This window comes from Miscanthus floridulus, chromosome 3 (assembly GCF_019320115.1).
Source record: "Miscanthus floridulus cultivar M001 chromosome 3, ASM1932011v1, whole genome shotgun sequence".
NCBI classification, from domain to species: domain Eukaryota; kingdom Viridiplantae; phylum Streptophyta; class Magnoliopsida; order Poales; family Poaceae; genus Miscanthus; species Miscanthus floridulus.
Genome location: NC_089582.1, coordinates 117,303,334 through 117,311,861, shown reverse-complemented (window position 1 = coordinate 117,311,861; position 8,528 = coordinate 117,303,334). Strand labels below are relative to the sequence as shown.

The window sequence follows — 8,528 nt, the reverse complement described above, 5'->3', positions numbered from 1 at the left end:
TCGGCTCCGACTCGTTCCCCAGAGCAATCCACTCCGGCTCGTCAGGGTCGGTGATCGGGCGAAGAAGACCGGCCTCCATGAGCGACTGTAGCTTCTCCTCGGTGACGTCAGACCGCTCCCAGGGATCCGCCGGGAGGATGACGGGACCACCAGCCATTGCGCGGTGGAGGTCGCTGCTACGGCGGTAATCTCTCTCTCTCTTTCTTTCAGTCTCTCGCTCTCGCCCTTCTCCTCCCCGGTGCTCTATGCTCTCAGCAATGGCACAGAGGCAGCGAAAGCGAATGCGGAAAAGGTAAGAAGGGGGAGGGTGAGGCTCTTTGCGTATTTATGCAGGGACGAGACGAAACCACCGGGCGACGAAATCGGGGAAGTTTCCCCCAAAAAATCCGGCGCGGTTATCCAGATCCGGTCTTACCGCCCACGCGCCCACTCCCTCCTCATTAATCGTGCATGCAGATATGTCCCATCGACTGATGCCACATTGCGTCCAACCACAGCAGCAGCAGGTGCCGTTTCGCCTCCCCGAAAAAGCCGCCTCAAAAGACGCGCCTGCCGTTATTAGCCGTAGGGAGAGAAATAACCCCCCCGATTCCTTTCAGGCAAAGGAACTGGGCACCGAGCCCGCTATGGTCCAGGGGTTCGAAGGCTGGGCCCTTAGGGGTTTCGACAGCCGCCCCAAGGCAACAGAGTTAGGGGCGACTACGGGCGAGCCTATACGAGGCCAAGGCCCAAGCAAGCGAAACGCTTGGGACGCCCTGTGTCGTGTCCGAGACCGGTAGGGAGGTCTCCGAATGGGATCCCACTATAGGGAGGCACCGAGCCACCGAGGCCCAGCGAACGGCCTCGGCACCCACTAGAGAAACCCTCCGGTACTCTTGGAGCGTGTCTCCGGACCGCTAGCCGACCCCTAGCGAATGGGGTACGGGCCTCCACTCGGACTTACCCGATAACAGCTCACCGGAAATGCCATCGCTCGCGCCCACCGAGGGTAGCGCGGCATCTTCCACCCCTCCTTTCGAGCGAAAAGGAAGCGCGAGGGTCGAATAAAAAGTCAGGAGAATCCCCGATGGCCCTCTTGCTCCACGCAGAGGCTAAGGGACTCTTCCTGCAAACCATTGCCGAGGCCCAGCGACTTGGGCTCGCACACGAGGGGGCTCGGCAAAACAAACCCTCCTTCCGAGCAAAAAGGAAGCGCGAGGGTCGTTCAAAAAGCCAGAAGATCTCCTGACGGCCCTCTTGCTCCGTGCAGAGGCTAGGGAGCTCCTTCTGCAAAAGACGCTGAGACCCCACGACCTAGGCTCGCACCCGAGGGGGGCTCGGCAGACAGACCCTCACGCGCGAGGGGTGAACCAAAAGCTAGGGGGACCTCTGACCGCTCTCTCGCTCCGTGCGAGAGACTCGGGGGCTCCTCCTACAACTTTGCCGAGACCCAGCGGCTCAGGCTCGCACACGAGTGGGCTCGGCAAACAGCTCCCCGTCCGAGCGAAAAGGACGTGCGGGGGACAGACAAAAAAGTCAGGAGGACCCCTGACCACCCTCTCGCTCCGTGCGAAGGCTCGGGGGCTCTTCCTGCACCCAAGATAAAGACAAGCGACCTGAGCCCGTTACGGTCCAGGGGTTCGAAGGCTGGGCCCCCAGGGGTTTCGACAGCTGCCCCAGGGCAAAAGAGTCAGGGACAACTATGGGTGAGCCTGTACGAGCGCGTCCTGTGTCGTGTCCGAGACCGGTAGGGAGGTCTCCGAATGGGATCCCACCGTAGGGAGGCACCGAGCCACCGAGGCCCAGCGAACGGCCTCGGCACCCACTAGAGAAACCCGTTGGTACTCTTGGAGCGCGTCTCCGGACCGCTAGCCGACCCCCAGCGAACGGGGTACGGGCCTCCACTCGGACTTACCCGATAACAGCTCACCGGAAATGCCGTCGCTCACACCCACCGAGGGTAGCATGGCATCTTCCACCCCTCCTTCCGAGCGAAAAGGAAGCACGAGGGTCGTACAAAAAGCCAGGGGAACCCCTGATGGCCCTCTCGCTCCAGGCGGAGGCTAAGGGGCTCTTTCCGCAGCATCGTTGAGGCCCTGCGATCCAAACTCGCACCCACGGGCCCGGCAAACACAATGAAAACCCCTCACTCGAGAGAGAAAAAAGCCCCTGAAGAAGTGAAATCACTCCTCCAGGGCCTCGGGGGCTACACCCGGCGGGTGCTCTCGCGCGCACCCACCGAAACCTCGAGTACAAAACACCATCCCAACAGGAACTATCGAGAGCCAATTCTCGTCAGAACCTCAGGGGGAGTGCCTCCACTCCCCCCAAGGCTCGGGGGCTACTGTCGGATACCGTGAGAAGGGGTACCCTAAGCAAGAACCAAAAAACGACTACTTAGACTTCGTAAAAGTCAAAACCAGCTAAACACCGCTGGCCTCGGCCGATTCTCCGACTCGCCCGAGGCCCCCTCACCGCTGACCTCGGGTGATCCCCCACCAAAGGCCTCGGCCGACCCCCTCTCGTCGCAGGCCTCGGCCGGGCCGCCGACGCTCCATCTCGTGCAAGGCAGGCTCGGCAGCACTCCGCTGCCTCTTTCTTCACCCGTCCCTCTGACAAAACGTCGTGTCGCATTAACTCAGCCAACTGCTGCCCCTGATGTCGGCTGCATGCTCGGCACAGTACAGCGGAATGGCCGACGGGACAGGAGGCAGGACTGGGCAGGGGTTACCCACCACTATGCTAACCACTATGCACATGGTTGACGCCCATGCCTCACTATGCTGCCAACTCCTGCTCTGAGAACAACGCAGCGTGGGGAGCCACGTCTGGGATACTGTGGCCTCGGAATCAGTACCCAGGACCAATAATTCCCTCCAAGGCCTCGGTAGTTTGCTTCAGGGGCTCGGCAGCCTGAGGATCCATGTCCGCCGAGCCCCCCACGATGGCTCGGCCTCGACATCTGTAGAGCCACAGCTCCCTATGACATCATCGCACGATGACCAGCATGTCGCCCGCCATGTCCTGCATCAAGCTGTACTGGAGCCCCACGACGCACAAGATCAAGTATGACCGGCGCGTCACTTCTGCAAGACAAGGACGGGGCCACTCCATCGACCATACCACAACAGTGGCCGGCTACAGGGCTCGGACACGCCACCCCCATATATAGAGCGCTATGTATGGACGTCCCTGGTTCTCCCTTAGAGTATAAAGGGGAGGGACCGGGGCCATTTCTAGGGGAGGAGAGAAAAGACGAACACACCGATAGAACTACACACTTCTACGCTGCTTGAGAACAACTCCTCAAGCAGCCCGCGCCACCCTCGCCGAGACCTAGGGCTAGCTCCCTCTCTCACCTAGCTTGTAACCCCCTACTACGAGCACTCTGGTGCAAGGAACAGAAGATCGATCTCTCAGACTGGACGTAGGGCCTCGATTGCCTAAACCAGTATAAACCTTGTGTCTCTTTGCATCACCATCTGGGATTAAGGGCACACAGCACAAATTCACTCGTTGGTTGAGGGACCCCCGGTTCCAAAACACCGATAGCTAGTTTGCGGAAATGTAAATGAGTAAGTGAGGTGATTATACCACCGTGTAGAGGAGTGAACCAATCACAAGATGAATACTTTGTCAATCATTGGGAGAATACCAAAGGGCAAGAGACAATCAATTTTCTCCCGAGGTTCACGTGCTTGCCAACACGCTATGTCCACATTGTGTCAACCAACACTTGGTGGTTCGGTGGCTAAGAGGTGTTGCACGAACCTCGTCCACACAATTGGACACCGCAAGAACCTACCCACAAGTGAGGTAACTCAATGACACGAGCAATTCACTAGAGTTACCTTTCGGCGCTCCACCGGGGAAGGTACAAACCCCCTCACAATCACTGGAGATGGCCACGAATAATCACCAACTCGTGCCAATCCTCCTCCGCTGCTCCAAGCCGTCTAGGTGGTGGCAATGACCAAGAGCAACAAGCGAATCCCACAGCGAAACACAAACATCAAGTGCCTCTAAATGCAATCACTTAAGCAATGTACTTGGATTCTCTCCCAATCTCACAAAGATGATGAATCAATGATGGAGATAAGTGGGAGGGCTTTGGCTAAGCTCACAAGGTTGCTATGTCAATGCAAATGGCCAAGAGAGTGAGCTTGAGCCGGCCATGGGGCTTAAATAGAAGCCACCACAAAATAGAGTCGTTGGCTCCTCAGTCCACTGAAAAACGGGGCGACCGAACACGCCGGTCAGATCAACCGGACGCTGAACCCCAACATCTGGTCGCGCGATGTGTGCCACGTGTCCTTGCTTCAAACGCGGATCACCCGATCTTAACGGTCATCGGTACTTTTAAGTTGTGACCGGACGCGCTGCTTCGAAGTGACCGGACGTAGACCCCCAACGTCCGATCGTTTCCAGTAAGCATCCATTCGCAAAAATCCATGACCGGTCATGCTCGACCAGACACACCCAGCGTCCGGTCACTCAACCTCTCCCCTATGTGCTGCATATGTCATCATACGTCATACTGACCGGACTCAGGCCCTGAGCGTCCAGTCAAGAGACCGAGGGCGGACTTCACTGCGCCACTGACTGGACGTAGGACCCCAGTGTCTGGTCCCTACGCCACCAGCGTCCGATCACTCTGTGAACCCCTGTCTTTTCTATGTAGGGCACCGGTGAAGTTTCTAACCCTTGCTCAAATATGCCAACCACCAAGTGTATCACCTTGTGCACATGTGTGTTAGCATATTTTCACAAATATTTTCAAGGGTGTTAGCACTCCACTATATTCTAAATGCATATGCAATCAGTTAGAGCATCTAGTGACACTTCAATAACCACATTTCGATATGAGTTTCACCCCTCTTAAAAGTACGGCTATCGATCCTAAATGTGATCACACTCACTAAGTGTCTCGATCACTAAAACAAAATGACTCCTACTATTTATACCTTAGCCTTAAGCCTTTTGTTTTTCTCATTCTTCTTTTCCAAGTTCAAGGATTTGATCATCACCATCATCATGATCTTCACCATTGCTTCATCACTTGGATAAACTAGGTTAACACTTAGGGTTTCATCAATTAACCAAAACCAAACTAGAGCTTTCAGTATGATGATCTGAGTTTGTGTTACATTGTTATATGCATGTAGATGGATCCCTCTATGAGCCGTGAGATGATGTGTAGGCAAGCAACTGCCCTAGTTGTAGTCATGGTGTCCTTTGTTACTAGCAAGCTTAAAAGGAAAAGGGCTGATAGTGAACCTGACCCTCTACTGTATGCACTTAAGGATGAAGCTGACCAGCATAGGCAACAAACCCTTAACCTGATCTATAACTCTAATGATGGAGAGTGCCTATCCATGCTTAGGATGACCAGAGCACCTTTTTTTGCTTTTATGCAATCTGTTTAGAGCTAGGAGCCTAGTTTCTGATAGAGAGGGGGTCACAGTAGAGGAGCAGGTTGCAATGTTCCTCCATGTGGTTGGTCACAACCAAAGATTTAGAGTTGTTCACCAGTCTTTTAGGAGGTCCATTGAGACAGTGCACAAACACTTCCACCAGGTTTTGTATGCTGTTGGTGAGCTTAGAAATGAGATGATCAAGCCCCCTAGCACTGTCATTCACCTAAAGGTACTTGGAAGCCATAGATGTAATCCATTCTTGAAGGTAATTGTGAAGCACATGTTCCTTCATTTGGTAGATGTGCGTATTCACATGTACTGTTATCTCACTTCCATGGTTTTTAGGACTGCATTGGTGCCATTGATGGCACCCATGTGTAGGCAAGAGTGCCTAGATACATGCAGTCTGCTTTCAGGGGTAGAAAACACAACCCCACACAAAATATCATGGCTGCTGTGGACTTTGAACTCAAGTTCACATATGTCCTTGATGGCTGGGAGGGCTCTGCCCATGATACACTTATCCTGGCTTATGCCATAGAGAGGAATGATGGGTTCACTGTACCTGAAGGTAACTGCACTACCTAGTCAATGCACTTATGTCCTTAACAATGACACACACACTCATAGTAGATGTCCAATTGTAGGTAAATTCTACTAGGTAGATGCTGGCTATGCATGCTGCAGTGGCTTCCTACCCCCCTACAGGGGGTCAGTACCACTTGACCGAGTTTGGGAGCAGAAACCACCCAACCAATGCAAGTGAGCTTTTCAACCTAAGGCACTTATCACTAAGGGTCACTGTGGAGAGGGCTTTTGGTGCACTGAAGAACAGGTTTCGTATCCTAGATAACAAGCCCTTTCACCCATATAAGACTTAGGTCAAGCTTGTATTGGTCTACTATATTCTGCACAATTGGATCCTATGTTTTGGTATTGACCAAGTTGTGCCACCTGAGGAGGGTTTCACTAGCAGCCAACCTGACCCACTTGAGAACCTGCCCAATAATGACAACCAGTCCCAAGACTCCAATGCCATGGCACTTAGGAGGGATGCCATCTGTAATGCTATGTGGGAAGGGAGGGGTACCTCTAGGATCTGATCATGCAGTAACTTTGTTATTAAATTCAGTTTGTATACCCTCCTATGGAACTCATGTTTGTGTGATGTTTATGTAATAATTTGTTGGACAAGGCGAAGACCAAATATGTAATAATCTGTCACTGGTTCACTTGTTCTTTGGCCATGAAACTCAGCCATACAGTGGTGGTAGCATAGATCAATTATGATGTTCCTGTTGTATGGCTGTGTCCCATGGCCAAAGCTTATTTGTATTCATGATTGTGATGTTATTCTCCTACTTACTTTGAAATTGCAATACCAAATAGGATGGCTCCACTCCAGTTGATCTGCTTGGTGCCCATGGTAGATTTTGTGGCTACTTCTAATGTAGTAAATGGGCTACTAGGGGTGCTGTTGCTGCTACTGTTGCAACTAGTACTGGTGTAGCAGCTGTAGCTGGTATTGGTCCTGCTGGTGATGCACCAGTTGCACTAGCTGGTGCTAGTGGTGCTGCTGGTGCTAGTGCTACTATAGAGGGTCCTAGGGCCATGAGGTGGAACAACAACATCTCTGGCTTTGTCCTTAGGAGGATGGCACAACTTGTTAGTGATGATAGTAGACCTGACAAAGTCTTTAAGGATAAATATGTTAACCATGTTGCCAAAGCCCTTAAGGAGTATAGTGGGGAGGCAGTGAGCCCAACTCAGGTGTACAACCACCTGAGGAAGTGGAGGCAGTAGTGGTCTAGAGTATGTAAGCTCAAGGACCTGGGGTGGGGCACTTTGGGATAGTGACACCAATGATATCATGCTTGAGTAGGAGCACTACCTTGGCCACTACAAGGTAGAACTTTGTTTTCTTTCCTATGTGTCCTTGTACCTGTGTTTCCATTACTTGTCTAAAAATGTACCATTCCCCTATCTCCCCCTTACTGCAGGACCATCCTAAAGATGCAGAGTTTCTAAACTGCCCTATAAGGTTCTACACTGAGATGGAGTCCTTTGGCCATGCTATGGCCACTAGTAGGTTTGCACTTGATTCTAGTGAAGTCCTAGGGGCCAACAAGGCTGAGAGTGTTGCTGCTAAGGTAGAGGGTCCTTCCTCTACCCATGTTCCTGCTAAGAAGATCCACACTAATGTAGGATGTAGCAACAAGGCCATAGAGCTCCTCTCCTCAACTGTGGGTGCAAAGAGGAAGAGAGGCACCTTCAGTGAGGATGAGATGCTTATGTTGACCAACATGTCTGATGTTGTGAACAATGTTGCCAATGCTCTTAGGGAGACTAGACCAGCCCATGTTGATGCTGACCTCCATCTTGCTATGATGGAGATGCCTGGTTTTACTGAGGAGGCACTGATAGTGGCCTACATCTACCTACTAGACACAAGACCTAAGGCAGGGGCTTTGTTGGCATGAGTGATAGTCATAGGGACATTTGGCTAAGGAACTACCTAGCCAAGAACTACTACATGTAGTTCCTACACATGTTGGCAACCATGTGCATTGATGGGGTTGACTGTTGAGATGTATAGTTCCTCCACCTTCCTCACCCACTCTCTCTAATTTTGACTACAGTTGAGTTGTAGGTATTTTGTATAGGTTACTTGGCTGACCCACACCTATCCTTTTGGGTTCTTTCTTGGGAGGGTGGCTAACTATATGTGCTAGAGGGCACCATAGTAGGCATTTTAGCCCAGAACTATTGGGTAGAACAATCATGTTGTAAGGCACTATTTGTAGCCTATGTTGGCTACTTTATTTGAGATCAGTTGTTCCTTATTCTCTTACTTATGACCTATTGGTTTTGTTTCTTTTGATTGGTGGTAACTATGGAAAATCTATGAGGCCTATGATGCAAACAACATATTCATGAGGTGGCTGCCTTGTTTAATTGGTTCTTCATGTTTTTCATCACTGCCATGGAACCCTACGTGTGCCCATCCATTCACTTGTACCAATGACAGTGAAGGGATGTGCACAATAGGGTTTGATGGCAGTCATGACCCTAGATTTGCACTTGTTTGGTGCCTGCCCTGTTTACTTGATTATTGTGATTTGTCATGTATGT

The 8,528-nt window shown here is 51.7% G+C and overlaps 1 pseudogene; it reads left to right on the top strand.

Annotated features, from left to right (window-relative positions):
- The first annotated feature begins 5,204 nt into the window (after positions 1-5,204).
- On the top strand, positions 5,205-6,543 carry LOC136546630 (protein ALP1-like; annotated as a pseudogene).
- Positions 6,544-8,528: the final 1,985 nt, after the last annotated feature.